This window comes from Protopterus annectens, chromosome 5.part0 (genome assembly GCF_019279795.1).
Source record: "Protopterus annectens isolate FY-2018-M chromosome 5.part0, PAN1.0, whole genome shotgun sequence".
NCBI lineage: Eukaryota > Metazoa > Chordata > Ceratodontiformes > Protopteridae > Protopterus > Protopterus annectens.
In genome coordinates this window covers 1,643,420,172-1,643,433,925 of record NC_056735.1, presented here as the reverse complement: position 1 = coordinate 1,643,433,925, position 13,754 = coordinate 1,643,420,172, and the positions used below count along the sequence as shown (strand labels likewise).

General features: G+C 37.8%; 1 protein-coding gene across 1 annotated transcript in view; it reads right to left on the bottom strand.

Annotated features, from left to right (window-relative positions):
• The window catches only part of URB1 (URB1 ribosome biogenesis homolog), a 1,941,236-nt gene that overhangs the window by 623,031 nt on the left and 1,304,451 nt on the right, over positions 1-13,754 (bottom strand). The window lies entirely within an intron of this gene.

Sequence of the window (13,754 nt, the reverse complement as noted above, 5' to 3'; positions counted from 1 at the left end):
TCACAGTGTGTCATGGTAAGCAGGAAACTGGAGCAAAATGCTTGCCAATGCACATTTTCAGGCTACATGTCAACATGATGCACAAATGCAAAGCAGATACTCCAAGGTCATGTTTGGATTGCACAGAAACAAATCTCACCCATTCGATACCATGTAAATGACAATGTTTCCACTTGGCATTCTAAATGATTCCTGTAGAAGTATTTCTGGCTGAGAAAAGGATCTGTGATTTCTCTTCTGAAGTCCTGAATCTGGCAAGTTGCAGTAACGAAGTATTGAATATTGTAAAGAAGATAAAAAAAAAAATCGAGATGGGATCTTTAGAAATGAGAAGGAGCACATTTCATAGAAGCAAATGGAGTTTGAGAAAATACATGCAAAATAGCGTTTAGAAGGAGGAGGAGTAAGATTTAAGGGAAAGCAAGAACTGAGCAATTTAAGTAATGTTGAAGTGAATGAGAACTGTTAAAAATATACATGTAAGCTGCATAACAACAATAATGTAAACTGTTCCAATGGTTTCTTTTGTTTTCCATTAATGTATTTAAACTCCTGTTGCTATTTAAAACAGGATGGAAGCTTTAATGTTGTTGTTTTTCTTTCGGCTTTTCCCGGTTAGGGGTCGCCACAGTGGAACTCTGGTCTGCTAATGATTGGCAGTAGGTTTTTTACGGGTACCGAGGTGCCAGCTCATCACCCAACCTTCAGCGAAGGCACGCCCATTCTACGCATGTCTTTTGAACGCCACTCGACCAAAAGACGTAAAGATGTTAAAAGAAAGAAAATAACTAGGTAAGGTCCCTTGCACAGTTGAACTGCTGTGGTGATACAGCAGCTTGAAACCAAATGTGCAGACAAAGAAAACCACAGATATCCTTCAAAGTTAGGCAACTATAGGAAAGATACAAGAAACAGACATTAATCTGAAGGGCAATGTCTTCAACAGCAAATTCTGCTACTGTAAATGAAACCTTAGCAATTTTCTTTGTGAAAGATGAATTGGAATATGAAGAACAACTTCTTTAGTGTCTTAAGGATTGAAGCTGTACACTTTCCTTAGGAATAGAAAAAGGACTAACCTGTTAACGATCTGAAATTTTCATACATTAGACAGTAATTAAGACTAAATTTCAAGCCCCCCCCCTTTCATTAACAGACACACACACACAGATTTCAGAACTGATTCTACTACCTGCTTGTGCAAAAGGCGATAAGAACTCTTGCTCTATCTGATTTAAGTATCTTTGAAAGATTGAAATGACTGTCTGAAGAGAATAATTTGAGCAAATTTTAGGTGTATCCTTGCTCCTGGAGTTATATGAGTAAGATGTCTCTGAAGATGTATCTATATATTAATGCACAGAATTACAGCCTTCTACCAATGACTGCTCTGGTATGGGGAAACAGCCTGGGGAAAGCATCATAACAGATTTGATGACTTGGCATGACAAGAATCTTTCGGCAGCTGCTACTGATTCTTCTTAGGTCCTGCTACTGCATGTAGTCAGTGATCAATTTAAACTGGTCATGCTTTTTAAGGACCTGCATCCTTTGCTTTTATATGGCTATCTGTAACTTTTGTTGCTTGCTTATTTGTTTTAAAACATGAACAAAGGAAGTCTTATGCCCTTTCTTCTTGATTTTTTTTTTGGCTCAAGTGCAACTGTTAGCCAAACAGATGGTTGCCAGTGACTAGAATGTCCTGTAGCTCCTGGTGGGCAGACTGTGATACCACACCCCTTATCTGACAATCAACAATGTCACACACACTGCCCTTAGTTACTGATCTTAAACGTCACTACAAAGTCTCTGAAGCATCATTTCCTTACTGTCAGAATCAGGGAGGTTTCTATTACTCATTTTTCCTGTAGACAGCCGTAGTACCAAGTAAAGTGCAAAATGTGGTTTGTAATGGACAGATTGAGTATGAAGACTGCCTTTACAGCAGAACTCAGGACATTTCTGAGCAGGCCTCCTGGCATTCATTAGTTTCTCCAGCTCAAGTCCACCCTCACCAACTTCAATGGATAAAGGAGCACTATCTGCTGACTGCTCCTCTCATCTGTTTAAGCTACTCACCTGTGAGAAAGTGCTGTTCTCATAATATGTCCTGTTTGAAGGAGTGTGCCTGTTATTCCAGAGTACAGTACAGTATAGGGAAACTTGGGTAACAAAACAAACTTTTGCGAAAAATGTTTCCTCTGGTGGATGGAAGACATGTATGCAACTGAGTTCTGTAAAGATCTACAGCAGTTTTAAGAGGATCATGATATTGTAGCAGAGCCAATCATTTACAGGTGCAGCTTTCCATATTTTCTTTCTTGACTATGTCTCATGTGGCCACTCTCTCTTCAGTTCATGAGGTACAATAACCAGGATGTGCTTAAATTAATTTAAAAACTTTCAGCAGATTCATCTTGTTTCACATTACAGACACTCAGAATATTGATCAAGTACCTCTTATCCAGAAAAATCGCTCTCTCTTCAGATGTGGGGAACCCTCTCTGATTCTTTCACTAATGACTACATAATGTTTCAGAGATAAGAGTTTCAAAATACTCCTACAATAACAACCAAGTTCAGCATACAAAACATCAAACCAATGGATGACGTTTTCATGACAGACTTTCGGTTGTTGTCAAGAAATATAACAGCACTGTTTTTACTGGATCAACTTGATCTATGAGGGCACCTTCCTTGCTGGGCTCTTTAAATGGATTTGTCCTCTCCCCCAAATGATATGGCATTTTTCTTGAAAGATCCCACGGTCTAGACATGCACTTAATGCACATAGACTTGGGATATAAAATGGTGATAACGCAAGTGTGCATCATACCACTATAGTAACCAGATGACACTGCAGGAGGCACAAAAGGAGGCAAACGGACACTGGATTTAGCACTTTCGTTCCTTTTATTAAAACAAGAACTTCTTCAGAAACATCCATGAACCCACCCAACACATTTAAATACAGAAATCAGCAATCATGTGATTTCAAACATCCAATAATGTCACAATAATAACCAATTGAAGTAAATTTCATGCTTCAAAATAGTTCTATGCAAAATGCAACTTTTGAATAAAAAAATACTATTTTTGTAAATTATAAAATATTACTATATCCTAGACAGTTGTAATATTTATTTATTTAATATTTATGGTCTCCTTGAGACAAGGTGATTGATCAGCTGTTAACCTGATCTGCCATAAACCTTTTCTGCATTCCAAAAAGATTTTATAATCACCACAAAAATCTTCAGCATTAACCTTCTCCAAAACAAAAAAAGAAAATTTCTTAAAATTGTTACATGATATGTCGAGCTAACGCATTGGAAGAATCCCTTTTCTTAATGGCCAAAACATGTTCATATATCCTTTTATGTAAATTTCTAATAGTTTTGCCCACAAAGAAATTGTTAAAGGAATTACAAAATGCTGAATAAACTACATTGCTGGTGTCACATGTATAAAAAATATTTGGACCAAATGGTCAAATGAACATGTCTAAATTTGACTGATGAAGAATTCATAACAAACCTACACTGCCTACAATGGCCGCATAAATAAGTACCTAATTTGGTTGACCTCCCTGATCCATTACTTTTATAATAAAAATTGTAAAACCTTATTACATTTTACTTTTCATATGTGTAACTGAATAATTTTAACCTAAATTATCAATGGTTCCTAATATCAAAAAAAAAAAAATACCTCTAGGCTATCAAATGTTCTGTATGAGTCTGTAACTTATGCTCCCAAATTATACAGCACTGCTACATGCACACATAATTAAACCTCTCTGAAACACTATTATATGTATATTTCCCATGGGGATAAACTTTACACATTTTCCCTGTAAAATAGCACTACATTCTGATCTTTTGATCCACAATGTCACCATACCTCTCAACTGTACAGATTTTCATAGAATGTCCAAATTTTGGCCTCATATTTTTGGTCTGTTCCTCATAAAAACAGTGTTTTTTGACAAATCACTGGGATGATTTAAAGATTAAAGTCAATAAATAATTACAATAATTTGAGTTTCAGATTTCATATCCTTCAGAAAATGTATGGTAACACAAATCCTGTTATTCTTGCAACTTTCTAAGTTTATAAGAGCAACATTTAAAATGTGTCCCTATTTTTGGGCCTTTGTCCCCCTATTTTGTCAGGCTTTGTCCAGATTTCTCTGAGTAAGAGGTTGAGAGGTATGAATGTCACTCGTAATTAACTGAGGAACCATCAATTTGTGGCTAAGGTTAACCACTTAATTTGTACTTATTCAAACTGGAATAATGTCAGCTTCACAGAAAAAAAACATATCCAAGAAGAAAGAAAAAACACTTGCTTTTGTGGCATAGTCAACAAAGAACAGAATTCAAACAAGCGTAACCTTGAGTTGGGACTTACCAGTCAGTCTTTTTAATGGCAAGTCTCATTCAACATACCACAGATTGTACATTTCCATTTCTCAAACACCAGGAAAGAAATGCTTGCCTTTATGACCCATTTAATAAAGAGCACAGCTTAAAGAATCATTCTGTCTTCCACTGTGACACTACTAACATCTGCCTCTTTCTCTTACAGAGTTGCTTCATACTGTAAAGTTTACAGTTCTTCAGCTGCCTAGAACTGTCACACTCCTCAATCCATCTAACCATCTTGTGATAGCTATTACTACACCAAACAAGCAATCGTCTCTACTGATGTACAACTTTCCTCTCACTCATTTTCTACTTCCCAAGATGTGTCAATGTCTCTCATTTCAGTCACATTCATTCCCCACTTGTCCTGTTTTTAACTGTGGCAATCTCACGGGTAACACCTTTATTTTCTCAGTCACCTCATCAGGACTGTCAAACACAAACACTTTTCTATTCTTAAATGCCTTTAATGTTTATGGGAATAAATCCCAAATTTCAGTCCTCTACATTTACATTCATTGCCTTCACTGATAAATTAAAGACTACTTAAAGTAATCTATGGATAATATTGTTCCACAAACACATTCTAATTACCACAGCCAATTTTCTATCCAGATGCCACGGTCTCCACAAAACATGCTCTGTCATAACAAGTTGAAGAATAATTTAATGCTGCCCTGGGCCTTCCACATCCGTCCTCTCTTTCTGGCTGTGGCAAGTGTTTCCCAGATACAACACTCGAGGTGCATTTAATAAAATTAGATAGATTAACCATTTTACCCCTCATATAGTCCAATAAATCATCTTTCTCTTCTATCAAAGCACCATTTATCCTTACATTTCTCTTTCATGTTTTATCATTCAGTCTTGTAAAATGAGTCTTAATCCCTACAACTGCTGTGTAGTCTCCTCCTGAATCCCAGTCATTTGTTGCCTAATGGGTTCCATCACCTCCTGTGGCCCTGCAGACATTCAGTACCAACAGTGGTAACTTCAAACCTTTTCCTGTAAGCATCAAACATTCCTATCAAATTCCATAGCTCAACTCACACTGCTTCCAAATTGCTCACCACCTCATTCACATTCTTGTCTCAACACTTTTTTTCATATCTCTGGATGGTGAACGTCGAACATCTTTGTGACTTGCCCCCAAGTGAGCAACTTCATTCTCCCTCAAAACATTCATTGTCCAATACACAATCCATTTCCTCCATGACTAGCAGTGGACAACACCCCTCTCCTTTTTATGAAAAACTTCATCAAATTAATGTCTTGCTACACTATTTCTACACCACATGATTGTTTAGGCAAAGTATTTAATGGTCCATTGTACTTTTGAATTTTGTCTGAAGAAGTTTGGTAACATGCCTAATGAAAGCGATTACTTTATTTGTCATTAAAGTGCCGATTGTTTTCTGTTTCTTTGCCTTTTTGTGGATTTAAATTAATGACTTGCATTACTTTTACTAACTCAGATTTGAATGGTGCATCCCAGAAAAGCATTCAACAAGAGAACAGAGACAGGTGATTCCAGGATGTCAAAGCAGAATCCTTGATGATTAGCATCATGTGAGTGACGAATAAGGACTATTCTGTTTTCTTATTTATTTATTTTATTTTATTTATATTTGTTTACTGGGATAGTCTGACTGGGATAGAACTCTTGTTCAGAGGAGGCCTGAGGAAAAAATCTCCGCATATATTAATATAAACACTACATTCACACAAGGTGATAATTTCTATACACACGTGATGCTGTACAAACCAAAATAAGCATATATAAACCATGTCCCTGGAGTCGAATTAACATATATAGTTAATAGGGTACTATTACTAGATAAGTAAAATATGTAGACAGTAATTGTTAAGAGACGAGTAAAAGGAATAAATGTATTAGATCTTTGTGGGAGCTTAGTAAAGGAAGGTTGGTTCTGGAGTCCAATTAACATATATAGTTAATAGGGTACTATTACTAGATAAGTAAAATATGTAGACCGTAATTGTTAAGAGATGAGTAAAAGGAATAAATGTATTAGATCTTTGTGGGAGCTTAGTAAAGGAAGGTTGGTACAGGTTACAGATTAGGATAATAAGTGAAATTAGCACAGTTTGGTGTAAGAGTAAGTAAATAAGGTAATTCATACGAGAATATAGTATTTTTGTAGCTAACCTGGGCTATTACATGAAGAGAGCCATGAGTCTGCTAAATATTCTTTTAGTAGTTTATTTAAATTGTATGGGGTTATTGGTGGTTTTGATTGCATGGGGGAGGGTGTTCTAACTTTTTATAACATAGTTTGAGTAAAGAGAATCACCTGCAGCATTTGATGACTTGGTAGTCTGTAACAGTGATTTATTTGTTGAGTGAAGTGTACATTTGTTAGAACAGAGTTGCAGTACATTTTTAACAGCTGGTGTGTTTTCAGCTTGAAGAATTATTTTGTAAGCCAAGGTTAACTGATTATAAGTTAAGAGTTGTGGGAGTTCTAGCCAAGAAAGTTTTTTTAACGCAAGGCAATGGCGTGTCTTGAGTGTGGAGTCTGTGGCAAACTTTGCGATTTTGTTGCAGCATATCTCTAATTTGTTTAAATCTGTCTTTTTTAACATTGGTTATTATGGAAGAGGCATAAAGAGGTATTGACAGAAGGTGCGTTTTAGCTATTGGTATCCTAGAACTATCTGTTAGGATTTTTTGTTTCTGTATAGAGTTCCCATTGTTTTGTGTATCTTCTTAATTGTTTGTGATATATGTAAGTCAGACCTGAGCATTTCGTCGATTATGACACCCAGTAGTTTTGTTTGTGATTCTGGATAAATTTTTGCATTATTACTAGCAGTGATGTAGAAGGTGGGTGGGGAGTCTGATGATCTGGAGGGCTGAAAGATCATTATACCATGACCCCCCATTAATATTCCAAAACATGCACGCTGATTGGTCAGCTTGCACGTTGTAAATCAACTTATACTAATGGAAAAAGGTCCGGTCACTCAGACTTTTTCCATTAGTATAAGTCTTTTTTGCTTTTTTTAAAGCTGTCTCGCTATGTTAAACTCCTTTAACATAGCGAGACAGTGTGTAAAAAGCAACGAAGATCTTGCTTTCTCCGTTGCTTTTTTTTTTAAACCTCTCTCACTATGTTAAATGGGTTTAACATAGCGAGACAGTTTTAAAATAAGCAACGTAGATTCTCCGTTGCTTTTTTTAAAGCTGTCTCGCTATGTTAAACCCATTTAACATAGCGAAACAGTAAAAAGCAATGGAGATCTTGCTTTCTTCGTTGCTTTTGCCCACAGCTCTGATGTACTGCGTAAGCATACGCATTGCGCAGTACATCAGAACTGCCGCAAAATACCAGACAGCTGCGGAAGGGCAGCAAAGAGGCATTATACAATGCCATTATTTAAGAAAAGTAATTATTTTTTTTCTTAAATAATGTCATTATAATAATAACCACTTCTGGGTGTGGGTAATGCTGGATTTACCCATGGTTGGCTTTGTTTGGCCACTCGGGCTTCGCCCTCGTGACCAAACCACGCCAACCGTGGGTAAATCCAGCATTACCCACACCCAGGCGTGGGTTATTGCTATATGAGTTTGGTTTTACTGGGATTCAGTATAAACTGCGAGTTGGTTAACCAAGTTTCGATTTCAGTGAAGGCCTTTTGGGTAATGTCTTGAAGCTGTTACACTGCAGATGCGGCACATACATGAGTGGAATTATCCACGTATTGGATGATAGAAGCTAGAGGTGAAGTGGTATTAAGGTCAAAGGTCATTTGTAAAAATGCTAAACAGTAGGTGACCAAGGACAGATTTTTGTGGGACTCCAAGTCAGACCGGGAGAAATGGAGAGAGGTATTGTAACACCTAACCACTTACCCACGGCCTGTTAGGTAACTCTGAAACCATGCAATACCGGAAGGGCTGATATTGAGGTTGGCGAGAGCAGTCAACAGCTTAGGATGTGAGACTGCATTGAAGGCCTTAGACGTATCAAGAAAGAATGAGGAAATTATTTTGCCTTCGTTTCTAAACTGATCGACAGTGTTGGTGAAACTAAGGAGAGCAGTAGTAGTAGTACTATGATGGGGCCTGAAACCATGTTGTGATTTGCCCAGGAGGTTTTTCACTGTAAGGTGTTAAATAAGTTGGGAATGAATACACCTTTTAAATAGCTAGGACAGTGGTGAAAGTATAGCTATGGCTCTATAGTTTATTTCAATTTAAATTTCACCTTTATGTACGGGAATTATGTATGAGATTTTCTAAATAGTTGGGACATATTGTTCAGTAACTGACCTATTAATGAGTACTGATATGGGGAAGGATATGCCTTCTGCTACTAATTTCAGGTATCCTTATGGAAGATTATCAGCTGCTGTTGAGGTGGGTTTCATTTTCTTTAGGAGTTTTTCTATGGTACTTGTGGGTACAGTTTGAAATGAGACTGTGTCTTCATTATTATTTATCTTGGGTATTGGTGATTGCTAAGGCTGATTATTCTTGGTTAGAGCCAGAATGCTTTCTTTGAAGAATTTATTAAATTGTTCTGTGATACTGTTAGAGCTGACTGGTAAATAAGGAGGAGGTGGGGGGTCCTAAGGTTTGGCCTGGATGAAGTATATTTTTGATTGTGCTACAAAATTTCTGTGGGTTTCTTTGTTGTTTCCATTGAAGATTTGCGTAGTGTTTTTTTTTTATCTAGTTTAATTTGATGTTTGGCTTTAATCCTGGTTTGCTGGCCTGCTAACTGGTTTGTTTGGGTTTTGTTAGTGATCCATGTTGGTCAGGTTTTGCTCCTTAGCTTTAAAAGGGTTCATGTTTCATTGATTAGCCATGGCATAGTATATTTTGCCTTGACACAAACTGTTCTAGAAGGTGACAGTCTATTGAGAATATTAAGAAAGGTATCAATGAAGTGTTGTACAATAGCATCTAGGGGCAAGTGTTTAAGGGGACTCCAGTTTATGTTTTTTAGTTTATTAGTTCTTGGGGGTTGAGATTTTTCTTGTTGCTGATTTGTCAATAGATAGGGTGTTTAGTAGGGTTTGAGTGTTTCCTGAGGAGATAGGTCAGTAAATGGTCACTTAAGTTATCAGGTAGACAGCCAGCTATTTGGTAATGCTGAGGTTAATTAGTCAGGGTCCAGTCAAGGATAGACTGTCTATTTGATTTTTTATCTATTCTGGCTGAACACTGGATCATTTGGTTGAAGCCATAAAGGTTAATAAAGCTGCTTGGGTTTTGTGGATTACATGTTGTCCAGTCTGTATTAAAGTTGCCCATAATAGTTTCTTGAGGGATGGTGCTTGAAATATTTTGGAGGATTTTGTTCTATTATGGAGATGTTGTTACCTGGTGGGAGACTGGTGGCAATCGTGCATATATATTTGTTCTGGTTAAGTTGTAGTTTGGTTAAGCTCTCTACATTATTTAGGTTTGGTATACACAAGCCTAGTGGTTGTAGTGAAAGGAGATCTCTTAAAAAGCATTGCAACACAACTTCCTCTTTTTTTTCCTTTCTGTCTGCCCTGATTATGTTGTAACCTGGAGGAGTGATTTCATTATCTGAGATGTGTAGTTTTAACCAGGTCTCTGTTAAAATGGCTATATCAGGGTGGTAGAGGTTGGCATGGAATTCTTGAACTTTACAAGGAAGCAGAGAACTACCTCACAAAGTGAAACAATAAAGCCTTGGAGGGAATTCATCCAGCAAAACAATTACTGAAGTATAAAAACACCATTAACGTAGTTAAAAATCCGTTTTCATTTCAACAACTTCTTTAGATGTATATATAGATTATAAAATTGGGATAAATGTTGCTTGTTAAGGAAAACAAGAACAGAAAGAAAATTGTGACTTATGGGTTGTGTCAGGTACGATCCTGAGATACAAAAAAACTGATGGAAAACATTTGACTGAATTTTAATGGATCTTCATTGGATAATTAACTTATGATGTAATTTATTTTTGAGTATTTAACATGATGAGTTATGCTTCAGCCCACATCTGATGAAGTTGTTGAAATGAAAACGGATTTTTAACTACGTTAATGGTGTTTTTTATACTTCAATAAAAGTGTTTTGCTGCATTAATTCCCTCCGAGGCTTTATTGTTTCACTTTGCAAGGTAGTTCTCTGCTTCCTTGTTTGGTTTTAATCACCTCGTTTTTGCCTTACTTTAGTTCTTGAACTTTACTGATGACACTCCAGATATTTTGAGTTAGAAGGAATAAATCTGAGCCTTTATGAAGTATGTTACATATATTTGGTATCTGGGGCAGGATAGTGCCAGGGCCTGGGTTTGGATGAATATCTCTGCTTATTTTTAGTTTAGTAGCGATGTAAAGCAGTGTGTGCAGGAATTTGGTTAACTGTTTGTGGTATCTATAGGAGATACTTTTTGGGGGGGTTGCTTAATTCAGGGTAATTTATGTAATACTAGATCAACAATGGTAGTTTTTAACACAGCTGATGACATTTGAGTTTCTTAACTAGAAACAATCAATCCTGGTGTTTCCGAGAGTTGGTCAAGCCATACTGGACCACATGAATTTGACAGTCTCTCCAAAGAAGAGTTACTTAGAGAAGAGATGAGGAGGGCATGGACTTTGCCTATCAGAGACTAATGGTTTCTGAATTGTCACTCTCCTCATACAAACCTGACAACAGAGTGTCCTATGGCAGCTACAGGCATGAGCACTTACACTGTCTCCCACTCCTGCAAGGGACAGCATATTGTGGTCGCACGCCATTTGTCAAGTGACATGGAGCCTCATATGCCTGCTGTGTTCACTATGGCTAGCACACAAAGGAAAGAGGCCTGCATCAGGCCATATTCCTTAAGGATGCAATATCACACCTACGGCTCATGTTTTCTGCAGACATCAAACATTTGATTGATGTCTAGGCCAGTAGCCAGTAGCTCTCACCTCTGGTATTGAATGACTGAGTGCCTTTTCTCCCCCTAGTCTGAGCCAACAAACCCTGTTGACCCTGAAGTAACACCTAAGTAAGGAAGATTTGGGCCCAAGTAACCCAAAACTATGCCAGGTGACTCTAAGCACTAGTCCTCACTTAAGCAGTTGACCTTTACCTCTAAATTAAAAAAAATAAAGGACTGGGTGGTGCTTAGATCACAGAACACAAATTCTAGTGTGAAATACTTGCAGGGCGCTTCCTCTTCACCCCACTTCATCTTCAGTGGAGGATGAATGATGTGAGCTTGAGCACTCATTTATCAAACAACAGTTCAGCAAACGGGGGTCCTGGAATGTTGTTTCAGCAGTGGACATGCCTCACACAAGGCTAGCCTCCATCCCATTATCAAAGCTTTGGTCCGCTGAGGCCTGGGGCTGCAAGCAAAGGATCCTCCTGCCAATCACTGTGAAAGGAGCTTTCAACTACTACCATTTCCCAGCAGCAAAGTAGGCCAGGTGCTTCTTCCTTCAACATCTGCATGAAGTAGAACTAAAATGCTGGTATTTACAGGAGGGCTTTGCATGTTATGCTAGACTACAAGATAGTAAATGCAATACCAATGTGGACCTTGGCTAGTAATTTGACAGCAAAAGGCATCATTAGGTGATTATGTATACAGGCAACAAATAACTTTGCACTGAAGTGCATCAGAATTACAATGCAAACTGTATCAGCAGAAAATACCTGGGAGGCATACATAACTTCACAGCAACTACCAGCAATCAGCATGTGTACTATGGGCATAGCAGCTTCTCGCTTCAAAGCAGCAGTGATAACATGGAACTGTGCACAAACTTTGAACAAAAGTAGGGTGAATTATTGCAAGTTTGCTTTTCTGACTACGTCACCATTCAGTTGATTATTGCACTTTGTGAGAGATTTCTTGTGCGAAAGTAATGTCTGCAACTAGCATCTATGGATACTAATCTCTACATTATTTTTACTTATTTATCCTTCCTATGTTAACTGGGTTTGTCCCACAAAGGTTAGAGGCCTCTCTTCAGGTGACTTCCGAGGTGGTATTTATACTACTAGGGAAAATTTGGTCAGCTATCAGGGAACTTCCCCAACTTTTTTCAATAGGTGCCATGGGATCTTTTACAGCCAACTGAGATACCACCAACTAAAGCAGACCTCAGTTTAATGTCTCATTTAATGTCTCATCAGAAGGGTGACACACACAGGAGTGCAGCACCCTCCTTATGACATACTGCAGTATCAGAACTCTACCCATTGCGGGAATAGAACCCACAGCCTTGAGCACCAAAGGTGAGTGTGCTACCTGCTGCACTACTGACACTCCTCTTCCCAAGCTCCATGTGTGTGGGATTACATCCTTAATGAATATGGCCTGATGCAGGCCTCTTTCCCCTGTGTGCCAGGCTTAATGAACACAGCAGGCACATGCTCATGCACAGACTTTGTCTCACTTGACACATGATGTTCAGCCATCATATGCTGTCCCTTACAGGAATAGGATACGGTGTATGTTCTCATGACTTACACATGTAACAGTGACTGCTGGACCTTTTCTCTACAGACATCCAACAAAAATGGTCTTTAAACTAGTGAGTTTTCCAGTAAGCAAAACATAAATAAGCAAGTACAATAATTCTGAGAAAAATGTCTTACTATGCCTTGCCCCCAATATTAGGGCTACCAGACTGCAAAAAACAGGAAGCAATTCTGTGTTCTCCTTTCTTTCCCCTGAAATCTCCAAAAGTTAAAAATGGTATGACCAAGCATGAAGATGACAAAAACCACAAATTAGGGAACGACCACAAAATCTACGGCATATGTTAAGCACACTAGCTCCAACAGCTAATATTTAGTAGCCATCACATCTTAATTTAATATACATTTGAAACAATCTGGTAACATGTAAAACACTGAGAATGACTTACAAGTATACAAACATATCTTGGAAACAAATCACTGCCTAAAATAAATCCCACACACAGTGATTCAGGGGAAACAAAATCTGAATGGAAACTAAAACAGTTAAGAAAGGCGTTCTAAGGCAGCACTTCCAAAGCCTGCCCTCAACTTGTATGTTACATCCTGACTATAATTTGTCAGGGCAATGCGAACTGACAAATTTTACTTGACTAGATCTTGCAATGGGATATACAGTGGCAGATGCCACACATTCATGAGAAGAGTGACATTCACTGGATAATCAAAATTTATTTCAACCCATGGCAATGGTTTATCTGCAGTATTTGACATTAATACTTAATTTCCTGACTAAATGAAGAAAGACTTGCAGTTTCCTTTGATATCTGCTGCAAACCTTACCCCCTGTTCTGCTTTACATTTTCTAACAGAGCACCAGTTAATTGGTG